The 18147-nt window shown below is 35.3% G+C and overlaps 1 pseudogene; it reads left to right on the top strand.

Annotated features, from left to right (window-relative positions):
- The first annotated feature begins 2330 nt into the window (after positions 1 to 2330).
- LOC149232364 (ricin B-like lectin R40G3) overlaps positions 2331 to 18147 on the top strand; it is a 30275-nt pseudogene continuing 14458 nt past the window's right edge.

The following is an 18147-nucleotide window of genomic DNA, read 5'->3' on the forward strand; positions in this document are numbered from 1 at the left end:
GAAAATTTAGCATAGTAGTGGTTGAATCATGCTTTTTATGGTGCAAATCGATTCAGCACCATCAAAAACATTTGGGTTACCCAAAATCTTTAATTTTGATAGTTATAGTGGATTTTCAAAAATCCCTATCGGAGTTTATCAAAATCTTTCCTGAATTTCCATGAATTTTAGGGAAAAAAGGTAGTCTGGTTAATTTACGACATTTTGATATCATAAATTTAAGAAAATAAAATGATATCAAAGTTATGAAAAAAGAATCCAAAAAAATCTAAAATATTGTGCGACCAAATGACAACATTTAATGTTCAATGTTGTGTTGATATTGTGTGCCATCTTTGGATGAAAACACGAGAAGGATTTTGGAGGCAGGAGTGTGTGATATCATAACACACATGTCAAGGGTCCCATATACCTCCTGGCGATCCTCCATCAACTTCATCTAACTATAGGATTGATCCGACAATCTCTTAATGATAAGGGTCAAGCTTTAAATATAATGCTTGTTTACTTGTTTTTCTCTCCTTTTAGCCGTAAAATACAGTTTATTTTAATTAAACATATGACTCATTGTGAATCAACAAATAATTGAGAAAAAGTGTCAAAATTATGGGCATATAAAATAATATAATTTTTAAATTTTACATCCACACACACACACACACACACACACACACACACACACACACACACATATATATATTTCTATAGAGAGAGAGAGAGAGAGAGAGAGAGCGAGAGAGCGAGAGAGAGAGATCTATGTGTGTGTGTGTAGCATACACCATTGTTGCACAGTAAATGAGATGCATGCCTTGATATATATATATATATATATATATATATATATATATATATATATATATATATATATATATATATATATATATATATGTATATATATATATATATCAAGGCATGCATCTCATTTATTGTGCAACAGTGGTGTACGCTTCACATTTATTATGATACCATTAAATGGATACAAAGATGACACCTTTTACTAGTTATTTGGTAAACTTTTCAAGGTCAAAAAACTTAGATTTAAGAAAAGCATTATAAAAAATATCTTTAAAGAATTTTTGACCTATTGCAGACAACATTCTAAGAGTACTTTTCTACAATATTAATGCCCCTACTTGTGCTCAACCTTTTTGATCCAATGGAATTTAACTAGGTCTAATTTTAATGTCCATTTTGGCACTCTATAATTGTGTCGAAAGTCTCATCAATTCCATAATTTATCTGATGCATGTTTCTCACAGTATCCCTTCCATAATATATCTGAAATGTTTGTTTAGAGTAGTTAGTTTAATCTATGATGTAATTTGCATATTTAAACCCATCCAGATAAAAGGAGGTGACCTATTGAGGATGAAGTTTCCTGTGAAAAATCTTTCCAGTTCAGGTTTTTTATGACAACTTTTTCCACATCAAAAGCTCTCAGAAGACACATGAATACCCATCGCCAAGATAAAACATTGATCCCATTAATAATATTTTTGTAGTTGAATTTACCAAATAATTCAGACATTTCTACCAAACGTAGTTTTTGTGAATGCATGGACTGAAAAAAGATTAAGAATGCATGGAATCCTAAAGATTAAGATGAATATGTCCATGCCTGAGGTTGTCATTCTAATATAAGAAGTTGTCTCTTTCAGTCAAGATTCATCATATGTCTCTTTCAATCAAAGATTCATTAGATGTCTCTTTCAATCAAGATTAATCATAAGATGGAAGTGTATATTTACAAAATAATGTATATTTATTACACAATGAACATGAGGAAAGAAAAGATGAGCAATTGGATCATGATTGAAACCTTGAATAGTCAAAATGACACTTGTTCCAATCTCTGTTGCAAGCCATCTATTTTCAATTTGATTATTTTTAAATAATTTATATAGTTCAGTCCAATATATTATTTTTACTTTCATGAAAATGTGTAGCCACAACATTGGTTCTCCATTTCAAATTCAACAACAATTTTTTGGAACCATAATGCCTAGTCCCTCATCACTTGAATCTCAATTTATAGCACAAAAAGGACCCTATCAGCATAGCCCACCTCCATTAAGGTGGAATCTGGGGCACCTACAAGGCAATTGGTATGTAGACTTGCATGATCCATGTAATGGAAAACTAGAGGCCTTGCCACTCATTAATATCTAGAACTGACAACCTTATGCAAACACCACAAATATACTAATGAATACCAAAAACAGATATGGTAGGAACCAAGACCCTCAACCTTAGTGGTGGAACCAAAGTGAAGAGTCATAATGTTTTAGATTGGAGATGGACATGAATGTTGTGTGTGAAGGTCTAAGAGAATGCATGGACACCACCATCCTCAACCCCACCATCCATATGAGGCTCCTCATGGGGGTCAGTATCCACCACTTGTTCAAGGAGATATTGTGAAGATATACTCTGAAACTAATCCTGATTTCTTCTTGGTTGGTAGATATGATGGTACAAATGAATCAGACCCAAGCCAGGTTGGTGACATATCACTTTTTCCCTATGTGAACAAGACCCAAATATGTCTAGTGTGATAAATTGGGTTTTTAAAGTATGTACATGTGAACCAAACCCAAAATAGGTTGATGGAAGAGATTAATTTTTTCTTTGTGTGTTTTTGTAAATAAAACAATCACAAAGAAGGTTTTGTGACAAAGATTAGTATTTTCTATGTGTGTGTGAATAGATTGGTTGATTATATCATTTCGATCTACTACAATGGATCATAGATACTTCATGGAATGTGAAAGCCAAGGATGATGAAGGATTTCCTGCATTTTTCTTGGTAAACAAAGCTACATGCTAGGAATTGAGACATGGGAATTCTGACAGGATAAGGTGAGTTTTTTCATAAGGGTTATTATAATGACTTTATGGAAACCTTCATGACATAGATAATAATGACTTCAATGGGATTTTTGAGAAGGGCTTATGTAGGGATTTATGATATAGTTAATAGTGATTTCAATGGGGTTGCTATTAGTGGCTTATGTATGACTTAGTGATATATAGATCGGTGATTCCAATGGGCCTAGTAAGAGGGGCTTACGAAGTGAATTAAGGATCTAACAAAATGTATGGTATTTGGGTGATGTATAGGGTTTTTATGTATATTATTTTGATGTTTAGATCACTTATGTGCTTACCACCCTAATGATTTGAATGAGGTTTTTCTTTTCACTCGACGTGTTGATATGGGTAAACGGTACCAATGTACCAGGCCTGTCAACAACACCCATCTTAATGTCGATACTAGCACTATAAATAAAAAGCATCATGGAGCCCTTCGTGAGGGAGCAAAGATTTCTCTGTGTAAGAGGAGAAAGGAGGGTCAAAAGTCGACGACCAACCCAATATGTAAGTTTTACGAACTATACTCATATGTTTCCAAAACTATTGGTATATTATTTTGTCTTATTTGGAACATTGTCAAGAACTCACAAAAAAAAAAGAAAAAAAACGTTCGGAAGCAGTTTTATTATAGGTGGTGTCTAGTATGTATGGATGCATATATCAAAAAATGTCTTTAGAAAAGGAATAAAAATGATGATTTTTCATTCATTATGTTTGTATAAAAAAAATATTATGCATGGTAAAAGTAAATATTAAAAGTAATATGAAGGCAAATTTAAAAATAAAATCGTCACAAAAATATTATATGATGGTTAGTGGTACTCGTGAATTTAACCTCTGATTAGGGTGAGGGTGGAGTATCTAAGTTTTTTTTACTATTCATTATCTATATTTTTTTTTAGTAAAAATATTGATTATTTATAATTAGATATATAGATATTTTATTATAATGTTGTTTAATAAGGTAATACTTTTGTTGGAAGTTTGTGGGAGTATTTGAATTATTCTTTTGATGGTGGAATTGACAACTATAATTCTCATTTTAAAAAAATCACACAAATTTTGTTAGAAATGGGCAAAAATTATTTTTGACTAAAATATCAACTCACAAAACTATTATTTTTATTATTTATAATTAATTTTTTTTAAATAATTAAAAAAGTATTTAATTTAACAATGGTTTAAATAAAAATATATTTTTATCAACAAAATTTTGCATTGCTCAATATCATTGTATTCCTTAAAAGCTTTTACAATTATTTAAATAATTATTTATTATGAATATAATTTTTTTTGGAATTGCAATGTTTGTAATTCATGTATTTATATATAAAAGAAAGAAAATAAATATATATTTAATATAAAATTTAGTCTAAGAAACATAAAAATAGAAATTTTATATACAAATATAATAAATATTGTAGAGTAGATTAGTTTTTATCATTGAAGTTAAAAATTATGCTTTATGAAACATCGTAAGGCCATAGCATATAACATTAATTTATGCCTCTTTTACAACTGTTGAAAGACACAAATATTAAGAAAGAGACAAGACACGAAGGCAAAGAGATCACAACTTCAAAGCATGAAAAAGAGGAAACTTCAACCCATGTATGGTGCAACAACTAACCATAGATCTTGCACTCATGAATAAACACATACAATAAAAACTAACTGAAATTCACACAATATTAAGTACACAATATCTCAAATATAATTTATTAAGAAATAATAATATATTTAGAGAAAAAAATATTGGCCCAATGATTGGCCTCTCATTCCTCACTCACTCACACACTTCTACATACATACATGCCTCATGGGCTCAGCTATACAAATGGATTAGAACCCAAGTAGGTTCTAGATCCATAAACTAACCCCCAAAATATCTCTCTTGATCACTAAAATCTCTCATGTAATCCCTTATCCCTAGGTAAGAGCCAAATATCCCTTAAATCTCTGAAACCTTCCAAAATACTTTTGAATTTTCTAATATTTACAAGAATTATCATTTTCTGCTAAAACTATAGAAAAATACATTAATTAATTAAATCCTCAATTTGAGAACTAACTCCTCTATTAAATATTTGACCTAGGTTAGATGCACCTACATCAGACTTGCTAGGTAAAAAGAATTCATGGTCTCCAGACCATATGTCTTGTTAATTGATTATACATCCTCCTGGATCCAAACTTTAGTCTCACACTGATAAATTACTTTGTCATACTGTTGCCATTCTATTGTTGTCTTTTTTTGTCTTCCAGGCTTCAAAACTTTATGTTGTGGTTCTCCTCTTGCTTTGTTGATCTATACTTTCTTAGTTGTTAGTAATTTTTTATCATCCTTTCTTTTCTTTGTTCAATGAACATCTTCTGAGATTATTTCAACATCGACTTCTTCATCTCTTTAATTTTGATATCTAACTTGTCTTCTAGATGGTGTGCATCACTATTTCTTTGCTGAGTTTTTTTGTTCATCTCTATGTTTCTGTTGCACCATATTTGTTGATTTGAAGGTCTATTTTAATCCACCATAATTTCCTCTATCTTCGGATTGTCCAACCATTCTTCTAGAAACTTTAGCTCTCCTACAATATCTCTCATGTTGACATTTGACCCATTTATTTGATGATCATTTTCTATTTTATCAGCAACTTCCATTATTTTTACATCTTCAACATCCTTAAGCTTCATTTCTGTATCATTATTTTACACAAAGTCAATATCAACAACATATCCTACATCCACACACCACTTGTTAGATTTAAAACCAACATAATATTTATCTTCCATCAATGATATAGTCATCATATGCGGATCTTCTAAACAATTTGTGGTGCCATCTGTGGGAATCGAACCCACGTTCATATCATCATCGTCGTCACCAAGTAATGAGACTTGCTCTGGTTCACAAATACATACATTTGTCAGGAGTTTCTCTGCTTCTCTAATCAAATTTCTTACCTTGTGTTTATTCCTCCTTTCAATCAATTGATTGATTGGTCATTTAACTATTCTCTTTATTACCCTTCCATGTCTCTGATTTTGTAGTAGATCCATCAATATTTCAAGTCGTGCCTTTAACTCATCGATATCTGTCTCAATTTCTTCGTCATGTGTGCCAACTGCTATGGCATTGTTGTGGCCTTCTTCTGAATTCTACATAATCATCTTCATTTCATTCCATGAACTTCGCTTTGTTTACTGTAACCTACAATTGAAATACTTTACCAAGTCATCTCCTCTAAACTTGGCCAATGGTTCGCTTCACTTGAACCTTCTCCTGAGAACTCCTTACTCCTCTTTGCTTCCTTTTCTACAAACAATTATAGTTTCTCCTCAAATTGTCTTTATAATGACCAAACTTTGGGTTTCGGGCTCTATCGATCATGCACCCATTACAATCGACAACTCAAATTCAATGCACTTTTGACTTATGACTCTAAATTTCGTTTCCACCCTACACTTTTAATTTGACATGAACTGTTAAGGGACCTTGACTTGTTTTTTTTTTACATTGAAAGACTCTCAATTTGTGCAAATAATTTACCTCACTTGGAAAAATCACTTGATAAAATATTCAATTTTTTCTTTATCAAAACTTTATCAAAAGAAAAACATTTAAATTTGACCTTGACACAATTTTCTAGATTCTTCTACTTTTACTTGATCCTTACATTGAGAAACTCTTTCATTCATAACATCTCAACCCTCACATAAGTCTCTTCCCATTTACAATTGGACTTGAGTTTGATTTTGGCCATAGATTTGAATCCAACATTTTACATTTTCTCTTGAAACACTCACTTTCAAATACAGACTTATAATAAATATTATTAGTCAAAGATATTTAAACCTTGAAAAATGGAGACTTTTTAATATTCACTAAACCATTTACTTTCTTTAATAAATGTAAGTTGTATTTATTAAATAAACAGACACGTTGGAATAAATTACTCCTATCTATCTTCCCACTCATGAGTTTTTGTGCATTATAAATGTCTTAAGTTAAGTGGACCACCGTTTGAAACTATGAATCTTCATGAAAATCTTCCTTCTCAAAGAGTATTATAAACCACTCTTCCACAGTGATATTCCACTTTGACTTCATTTGGTGAATTACTAACTTGATTGCAATATGTCAACCACTCTTGTAGCATTCATCTCCTTTAATGTGAACCTTGCCTCACATACGAAAAGCAGTGATGGAAAGAAAAAAAATCTATTACGGTGGCAGAAACTAGAGGTGAGATGTTAACTCATCCAACACATCTAGTAGACTAATGAACTAATATTAAATTGTACAATGTAACATTCATTTCATGCTTCTTTCATCTCCTTCTTGAGGATTTTATTTCACACATCCATGACAATGTACCACTGTAATTCAACATGACGATACAATGCCTACCACCACCTCCTTCACGCAACATTCGACTCCACAGTGCAGAACACTTTCGACATAACTAATCTTGCATGTACCTCTGCAAGCTAGCTCTTTCCTAATTTACATAGCTCATATACTTTTAATCTCTTCAAATTTAGCTACACCACTCCACAAGTCAATCAAGTTTCGAAATGCACTTTAATCTCGAAACAACTCCATGAGAATCAATGATGTCTACTACTTCTTCCTTGCAATGATTCCCCAAAATTTATGCAATTATGAGTATCCACCTAGTAATTGTCTTACAAACATCGTTTATACACCAATCTACCTACAATCTTCGCACTCAACATTCACAACCCTTAACATGGTAGGAACACTCCAAGTTGCAAGCAACCTGGGTTCTAGCATGTTCCACATGTCAGTCTCTCCTCACGTTAGCTATACCACTTGATTTTAGCTCAAGTAGCTATATGCAACACTAGATCCTCCATAAACTACACAACACTCAACACTCCATGTACCAACAGCAACACTTGTGGCTTAATCCAGTGGTGGCATGCCAGAATAGCATCAAAAATTATCATTACCACAACAAACTCACTTAATCAGATGCTCGATTCTCATAACCTACTTTGATACCAAAAATTTGATGCAACAACTAACCATAGGTCTTGTAATCATGAATAAACACACACATACCATAAGAACTAACCGAAATTCACACAATATTAGGTACACAAATTCTCAAAAATAATTCATTGAGAAATAATAATATTTACAGGAAAACTATTGGCCCAATGATTGGCCTCTCATTACTCACACACTCACACACTTCTACATACATACATGCCTCATGGGCTCACCTAGATTTATACAAATGAATTACAATCCATTTAGGTTCTAGATCCCTAAACTAACTCCCAATATATCTCTCTTGATCCCTAAGATCTCTTATCTAATCCCTTATCCCTAGGTAAGAGCCAACTATCCCTTAAATCTCTCAAACCTTCCAAGATACTTTTGAATCTTCTCCTATTTACAAGAATTATCATTTTCTCCTAAAACTATAGAAAAATACATTAACTAATTAAGTCCTGAATTTTAGAACTAATTCCTCTAGTAAATATTTGACGTAGGTTAGATGCACCTGCATCAATGTATCAAATGAAAGTGCTATAATTGTGGAAAACTTGGTCATTACGAAAAAGTTTGTAGAAATCAAGTATGAACATTCTAAAGCAAAGTGTGAAGAGAAGAGAGATCTTAGACTCTTTATTACTTCACTATTGAACAAACATATGCTTAAGGAGATATTAAATAGACCACATGACACCAAAAGAATGAGCGGTTTTCCTAATTGAATGAAAATAAAAGACTTACATAAAACAATTATTTGAAACAACTATTGACAACTGAATCACTCGATAAACCATGATTTATAAGAACTATAACAATGTCATATATACAAAATAATGCTATGTAGAATTAATAGAAATGTGCTTCTAAGTACATAATTGTGTGTCAAATAACTGATCAATGAAAACTACGATAACCAAAAAAGTGACACAACTATGTCAAATGGACTAAATGTCCTATCTGAATGAATCATGTTTCTTTCACCACTGTTGAAAGACAAAAAAAATATCAAGAAAAGACAAGGACCATGCTATAATGAAATCTTACTACATTATTGTTTCCTTGAGCCTTACAAATCATGAGCCCTATGTTGAAGAAATAGATCGTGATTTGCTTCATTCAAAATCAGAGGTTGTTTTGGTACAATTCTTACATATTTATTTTGGATCACTTCCTCCTGCTATAGAAAACCTTAATCAGTACAAAGCAAAATTTTTATAGTTTGAAATATGTGTGTACAAAGGACTATAACAATTATGTAAATAAATTTTGAATTTCTCCAACAATTTGGAAAAGGAAATATATTCTTTTGTAGGGAATTATTGTTATCGGGAAAACTAGTGTCTATTCAAAACTGCTAGTCCCACTAAAATGGGTAGCTATCTTAGAAACAAACAAACTAAAGTTACTTGTATTTTCCTTTATGAGATATAGATGAGAAAGAAGCAGAGAGTACCAACCTCAATCTTTCTCTTGGCTCCTTGCTCATGTCCTTTCCCCTTTGACAGAATCTCGCCACTGCTTCCTTACTTGTCCCGCTTCAAAGAGCACCTGTAGAATCACAACAACATAATACCATCAAATCATAGAGATCTATCACTATAAACAATATAGGATCAAATATATATTGACCATATAAATGCATATATCAACTCAATATTTAGAGATACACAAGCATATGGAGGAAAACTCAAATAGCTTTGTTGATAAAAGTAGTAGAAGAGAGGATTACAACCACTTGGTCTATCCCAACACCATCCTCCCAGCTTGAAAGCCCTCTTCACCTCATACAAAGCAAGATCACACAACAATGTCTTCAAAGAGAAACCAACATCACTTCTTTGCAAATTACCAAATTCCAACCTCCGGATCTCTGGGATGAGGGATCCATATATAGATATTTGCATGGGGGTGAGTTAGCTTCTGGGATTTTGATTAGTGTCATCTCTCTGATAGTTCTTGGTTCCACTTGGACATTTCATGATCTCTTACTCATCCTTGGGTGAATTCAAGGAGGCAAGTGTCAAATGAGAAGCTTCTAGAAGATTCTCAGGGTTTCCACCTAGCAAATTGCTTGTGCCATTTGTCTACTCTCGCTCATCGCACCCTACAAAAGGGATTTCTAGTATGCATCACACTTTCTGCATGTGGCAAGTGAGACGCATCACACCCTTAGCACTGGGTAGTCTGTATGGTCCTGTTTTGACTAGTTCTGAGTGGTTTTTCATGGAGAACTTCTGGGAGATGATGTAATCAACTGACATTGCTCCCTTAGGGTATGAAACAACACTTTTAGGGACTTAGAAGCCCTTGGCTTATGGAAATATGTGATTCGGGTTGCAGTGCCCAAATATGTCTATAACAGTTGCCCCCTAAAGCTTGAGGTCAAAAATCTTCTGATGTCGGGTGAAATGCTTTATAATGAGGATCCGAGGTTTTTCGAATTGGAAGGTGACCTGTAATAAGAGACAATACAATACATTATCTTCATAATATTTTCATGATCTAGCTGAGGTGGGAATTCCCATGCTCAGCTTGATAAATTCATTTTCATGTACATAGGACAAACAACCGTCTATGTGTAGATTGATGATTCTGGTAGAGCCATCATGATTCTGGATGATTATCTATGTAGCAATGATGTACATTTGATGTCTTTATTTTCCTAAATATATCACAGCTCGGATGGATGAAACTAGATCTGGGGTCCTCAAAACTTGTTCAATCTTCACTCGAAAGTACAAGTCGATCCATGTCAAAAGATGTTCTGATATCGATCATGGAACGACATCACTTGATTACAAGCCAATCATGTAAGCTGTTAACAGGTGCGAGAGGAATCACTGATGATGATGATGATCCTCAAGGTTCTACAGTACAATTCACGTGGTGTGAATACATGAGTCGATGTCGAACATCAAGCAAAATCTTTCATTCGAAGGCCATTAATGTAAACCTGTCACCAGAAGTGAGAAACTTGCCATTGAGGAATGCAAGCTTCAAAGTATTGAAAGGGTTGTTCCTAGGTCAGCTTCTTGGATAATGAGCTGATGTCGACAAGAAGTGACCCGTCGTAGGAGGGCATTGATGGATCCCACATCTACGACAGGGAATGGAGTGAATGATTTTGTAGAGATGAAAACGATCTGATGATGCAAGGTTCAGGGTGGCAGTCATGAAAGAATGAAGCGTGAAGGTGTTGCAGCGAATGAGACACAAGTTGGGTCGGTGAATTCTCTAAGCGACTTCTCTTGAACATATCGACGACACTGAAATGGATTGGTAGCGTTAACCCCAAAAGTGGATGGTACGGTGGACCAATGGTGATATGACCAGCGAACGAAATAATCCAACCCAAATCAATCATGGTGATGGAGTGAAAGTGTCATGTTCAACAGCAACCTACTACCAGTAAAGTTTCTTTAAGTTTTCTTCCCAATTTTCCCCAGTCATTTATGACTAGTACCTCTTTATTTTTTCCAAGCTTGAGGAGGATAAATTATACTTACTCTATAATTTTCCCTTCGAGCAAACCTGTCACTATGTTTTAATGAGCCTAGCGACAATGAAACTCGCTCTTGTTTGAATGGACAAGTTTGTCGCTATTGTTTTAACGAGTTTAGTGACAAGGATAACTCGGTCCTTTTCAATTTTAGAGAGTCTAAAAAGAGACGGAAAGGAAACTCCAATATTCCTTTTTCGTAGTATAATCCGTTAAGTTCGAAGCGAAAGGGATGACTTTTCAATAGTTTTAATGAGCCGAACAAGACAAACACTCAATATTTTTGTGTAATAATGCCTCAGGTCCAAAAGACTAAAATATAGAGGAGGGATGGCACTTCCAATCACTTTAACAAGCTAGAGAGGCCAATTTCTTGGCAATCTTTTCATATTTTACGAGTCAGATGAAAAGAGCTTAAAGGAGACTCATTTTTGAGGAACGGGTGATATTTCGGGTAGCAGCTGGTTCCAGGTGAGGGTTGGAACATTCTAATCACGACAGTGTTAAGAAGATGGCTAACAGAATCACTCATCGTAGTTTTTCCTCAAAAGGGCTAAACAATCAAATGAAGGTGTATGATTGGCTAAAACAGAGTGGAGGTGATGGTAAGAATGTGACCAAGGCTCAAAAGCTGTTGATAATGCATTCACAATGGTTATTTACCGGAAGTGGGTTCATTTTTAACGAGCTTAAACTCTGGTGGAACATATGATCCTTGGTAGGTTTAATTTTTAACGAGCTTGAAATTTGTGTAAACTGCTCATGCCCGTCGTATAATAAGGATGTCTCATCGATAGGTTCATTTTTTAGGGAGCTTGGACTATTCGAAATTATGCTCTGACTCCTTTTATTATGTAAGCTAGGAATGACCAATCCTACAAGTTTAAGGGGTTAAGAACCTACAAACTAAGAAAATAAATGGTCGCTTTTCACTTTCATGCAAAAGGTTTGCATTCCCCCAGGTATTGCGAAGTAGATTTTTCCAGGTTACCCTTCAATTTGCAGACAAAACATTTGTTCTGTTAGGAAAGGCATACCTTCTGACAGAGGTATCCTATTATGGGCTAATATCATTTTCCTAAATGGATGGGTGTGTCAGAATAGTCATATATCCTCCGCAGAAACCTACCCTATACCTGAAGTTTTTCTGTCGAAGCAGACCAGGGTGCATGCCCCCTGGGTTTCAGTTACAACCACCGAATCACTCGCGTTCATCAGGTGGACAGACTGGAGATTGATGAGACATTCCTTGTGCAAAAATACTTGTTAGGGATGGAATTTGACTATTAGCTATGTGTGAACTGGGGAATGAAAGTTGGTCTACGAGCTGGACCACTCTTCCTTCATGCCGAAAACACATCACTCAAAAGAGTGAAGAAATAATAGCTCCCATGCTATAAATGTAGTCACGCCCAAGGAGTAGATTGTAATCTAAAGGTCCTTAGACTACCATTATGTTAAGATAAATGGTTTTCCTTCTCAAAGTTATAGGCAAATTTGGAAGGATCCCTAACGTTCGACTGGTTCCTTTGTCGAAGCCTGTCAGATTTCTAATCTCAGGCAAAAGTGATGGCGAACCAAGCACTTTCCAAGCAGTTGAGGAAAGGATACTCACAGAAGCCCCTTCATCTATGATGGTACCAACCATGACCATTCTGTAAGTTTGCACTATAATTTGGAATGGTACATTAGATGGTAAATGGGGTCTACCTAGTAGATTCCAATCGAAGGAGACAACTAGGTTGCTTGGAGGTGAGACTGAATAAACAACTGGATACATCTTTGACGAACTTCCTTCCTGCGGTAAAGGAACGGGTAAATTCCTTCCATGCTCATCAGAGTTTGTGTTTATGAAAAGAATTTGAATGGTGTCGTTCTCATTCTCTTTGGTGACTATATCATCTGAAGGTAAATCCTCTAAAGACAATATGGGGTCGACTGCCGTCTTGACCTGTTGACTTTGGTCTAATGTGGACTCAGAGGGTTCATCTTCAATGATAGGTGCTTCGACTGACAACAAAGGTGCATTAGTCGGATTTTCAACTAGAAATGGACTCGGCAAGAGTTTCTTGTATCCAGGAGGGAGTCGTTGCGGTGATGCAGGATGGTTATCCAAGACTCTTTTAGCTTCATCCAGGAAGGGACAACGGTGGAGGGCATGATCACCTTCACACAATCTGCAAGGATATTTAGATTTTCCTTTCTGTCTGGTGACTTCATTTTCACTAGTTGACAGTGTACTCTCAACATGATCGTCAGAGGTTGACGACACCGTATTGTTCAAGCAGGGAGACCAGTCCCTTAAAATCCGTGGGATGCAAGGACAATCTCAATGATAGTGGTCCCCTTTGTAGATGATACATGGAGATTTAGGTTCAGATGGTGCAGCGTGTGAATTTTTTCTAGATGATGTACGGTTGCCCCTTTTTTCCATCGGCTCCTTCTTCTTCTTCTCAGTTACTTGGTTTTTAGTTTTACTATCTTCACCCAGGGAAGAGGAAGAAGGAGAGGGAGAAACAAACGAGGTATAAGGTTGGGGAGTAACTCTAGTATCATCTAGTTGCTGATTTGATTGCTCAAGAATCACGGTGCTTTGAACAATAGAGGTCGAGAAAAGCCATACCGATAGGCCAATTGTCAGTCCTGGAAGGGACAATGTGGCCATATGAGGTGCACCAACATCCCCCCGAGAGGAGAAAGGACTAGGTTTCCCGCAAGGGGAAATCCTTCCTTGGTGGACTCCATTTTCTCAATCTAAGATCAATGAGGGAATATTGATGTTATTCCAATTAAAATAAATTTTAGATGCTTTGACACAACTTGCTTTTTCAATCTTTAAGAGTTGAGAAAAAGCTAGATATGACTCTAGTCACCTTCAATTTTTAATGAGCCTGAAGTGCCAAGTGCTCAGATGGACCTTACCCTTTAAGGAGTCTGAAAAGGAACGAAAGAGACTACTTTGGAACTCTAAATAGAGGGATTACCAAACCAATTGCAAAACTACAGAATACTTTTTATGGTATGGCAGTCAATCTTCCGGAATGTTGTGTTCAATGCATTGCGATCGATAGGGTGGCCGACACGGCTTCCTAAGGATAAAGGATATAGCCTATTATGGTCTCCCAATATATACTCGACGATACGTGGAAGCACAAGTCCGTACTGGCACTTGTCATCTCAAAGAGGAGGAATCACCCAACCTACGATGAAAGCCATAGTTACCAAGCTTTATGATGCCAGAATACATCTCTAGCCTAGACTTCTAGATGTGGTGCGTTAGGTTCCAAAGCATTTTTATGTTCATTAAATTTATTTTACAGTTGATATTTCTTAAGAAGTTTTCCTTTAAGGTTCACCACATGATGTAGATATACAACTCATAAATATGCAATCTAAGATGATAAACAATCGTTTATTCTTCTTTTTGCAATGAAAATCCCAGCTACTAACGAAAGAGAAATGAAATCCTTTCAACATAGAGCAGAGAGCACACACTAGATGCACTATCCTAAATTAAAACCAACAAGCAGTCTAAATGCAAATGCACATGCATGTACTTGTTTTCTAATTTCTTAATGTGTAAATGACAAAGGAATGCTGGGTAAAAATTTGAATTATACCTTCTTTCAAAGCGATAGTACTAATGATTTTCTTTTCAAAAAACGAAAGGGAGACAAGATGACACTTTGCGATTTTGAATTGAAAATTGCTTTCTACACTTGAAATGCAATTAATTCAGATCAAATACAAGAGTAACAGTGTAATCGACTATCAAAAAGAGAAGGATTCTTTTGTTTGACTGAAAAAAACACTTGCGGCACTTTCAAATCAAAAGAAGACAATTCGATTAAGCTACTATTTTGTAAATGAGAACTGTGAATGGAGAAAAATACATAAAAACATTCACAAATATTTGTACAATTGAGGCTAGATGATGCAAAGAAAGGGGGTTTCAATAGTGGTCTATGGATCACAGACAACAAAACTCTTGAATAAAGCTGAAGGGAGTGAAGAAAAAACCAAAATCTGGAGGCAAAAACAGTCATATCTGATCATCACACCTGTAACACAGGGAAATAGGGATGCGTCTCACCTACTGCACACGGGAGGTGTGATGCATCTAGATTTCCAAGAAGAGAAGGTGCGATGGTCCAGGGATGAGACTTTAACTTGGTTTCTTGTCACAGTTTGTAGCTTAGTTCAGGGATTTAGGCCGAGCTAATGATAGTCAGTAAATACAAAGTATAGGGGCTGATCTAATGAGGTTACTTGAGCTACCTCTACGGCACTTAGGATGTCTGCAAGTCAATTGTTTAGTTCATAAACAAACCCAGAGATTGACTGAAGTAGCATTGATCTACTTTGCACTTGCATAGCAAGTGCACTTCGAAGGCTAGCTAGTTTAACTTCAGGCTCTATCCGTGGTTTATGAATCTAAAAAATAGAGACAAGAAATCAAACTAATTCCTCCCCAGCGGAGTCGCCATTTTGTTATCAGAAAAAATTGTGTCTATTCAGAACTGCTAGTCCCACTAAGACGGGCAGCTATCTTAGAAACAAACAAACTAAAGTTACTTGTATTTTCCTTTACGAGAGATAGATAAGAAAGAAGCAGAGAGTACCAACCTCAGTCTTTCGCTTGGCTCCTTGCTCATATCCTTTCCCCTTTGATAGAATCTCGCCACTACTTCCTTACTTGTCCTGCTTCAAAGAGAACTTGTAGAATCATAGCAACATAATACCATCAAAGCATAGAGATCTATCACTGTAAACAATATAGGATCAGATATATATACCATATAAATGCATATATCAACACAATATTCAGAGATACACAAGAATATGGAGGAAAACTTAGATAGCTTTATTGATAAAAGTAGTAGAAGAGAGGATTACAACCACTTGGTCTGACCCAGTGCCATCCTCCCAGCTTGAAAGCCCTCTTCACCTCATACAAAGCAAGATCACCCAACAATGTCTTCAAAGAGAAACCAACATCACTTCTTTGCAGATTACCAAATTCCAACCTCTGGATCTCTAGGATGAGGGATCCATATATAGATATTTGCAGGGGGGTGATTCAGCTTCTCGGATTTTGATTAGTGTCATCTCTCTAATAGTTCTTGGTTCCACTTCGAGATTTCATGATCTCTTACTCATCCTTGGGCGATTTCAGGGAGGCAAGTGTCAAATGAACAAATTCTAGAAGATTCTCAAGGTTTCCACCTAGAAAACTGCTTGTGCCATTTGTTTTCTCTCGCTCATCGCACCCTACAGAAGGGCTTTCCAGTAGGCATCACACTTTTTGCATGTGGCAGGTGAGATGCATCGCACCCTTAGCATTGGGTAGTCCATATGGTCCTGTTTTCACTAGTTCTGAGTGGTTTTTCATGGAGAACTTCAGGGAGATGATGTAATCAGCTGACCTTGCTCCTTTAGGGTATGAAACAACACTTTTAGGGACTTAGAAGACCTTGGTTTATGGACATATGTGATTTGGTTTGTAGTGCCCAAATATGTCTATAACAATTATCATACCTTGTACAAGTCCAAGACATTTTGTTCTGTTTTGCTTTAGGGAACTCATTTATCATCCTCAGTCACATACAGACCGAAGCAAAAACGAGAAATCTAAAATTATAAGAACTTTGGTCATTGCAACATAATTTGAATGAAAAAAAAAAGACTGGGATTCCACATGCAACAACATAAAAACAAATTTGTTTTACTCCCCATCCAACTCAACTACCCAATTAGGAAAAAAAGATTTCTATATAATTGGACAAATTTTCAATCTAGGAAACAACTTATATATCAACTTGTATACAATAGCACATCCACCCAATATGGGTACTCATAGAACAATTGAAGTATGCCCGAAATTTCAATGTAACAAAAAAATTACAACAGTGAGGGGTACCAATGGATGAAAAAGTTCACCATATTTTATTACATATTCTTATCAGAATATCTTCATCAGATTGCATATGCTGGTTCAAAACTTTAACAAGAGATACTTGACCTTATCGTAGGACTCCTAATCTCTATACCTAAAATTCCAGAGAAGAACATAGTTGGTTGGAATGCTCTGGGTGAAGGACATGCCCATCATGGCTGTGGCAAGATTCTAGCTTATACAGGGCTTTCAGCTTCCAAAGATGTATTAGAATGTGTTGTTAAATATGTGATTCTGCTCATGTGATGCCTACAATATCCCGCTTAGGATGTGGCCTTGAAAAGTTGTGATATTCATCGCAAGTTTTGCACAAGATGGATTTTGCACACGAATGGGAAGTAGTTTACAACTCCTTGTATAATCCTCATATCAAGGAATGATCTGTTTAATCAATTTTTAGAAAATATCTTCATTCCTTGTTAGATGTCTACAAAATTAATACTACAAAACAAGCTATATCATTTTTTAGGTGGAGAAAGTGAAATAAAATCACTGTAGGGGATTAAACTTAATAGTAAATACTATTTCCACAACTTTTTCTAAACATAGCCTATTTAATATGTTAACTGCTATCAATATACAAGGTTCAAAATTGATAATGGAAAAGTATGAAGAGGTTGTAAACTTGTTTCTACATGCACATCATTTTTGAACTATCGATAGTTCTCTGGAACGTTTCAACACAATACAATGGTGCATAGCATTTATGTCAAACAATTATCCCTTGCACTGGGCCCGACCTTATTTGTTGTGGAAAGAGCATTGATACCATTACACGAGTTGGGAGAG

The sequence above is a fragment of the Pinus tabuliformis genome, chromosome J (genome assembly GCF_031772625.1).
Source record: "Pinus tabuliformis cultivar Carrire ecotype Pingquan chromosome J, CPIR1, whole genome shotgun sequence".
In the NCBI taxonomy this organism is placed as follows: domain Eukaryota; kingdom Viridiplantae; phylum Streptophyta; class Pinopsida; order Pinales; family Pinaceae; genus Pinus; species Pinus tabuliformis.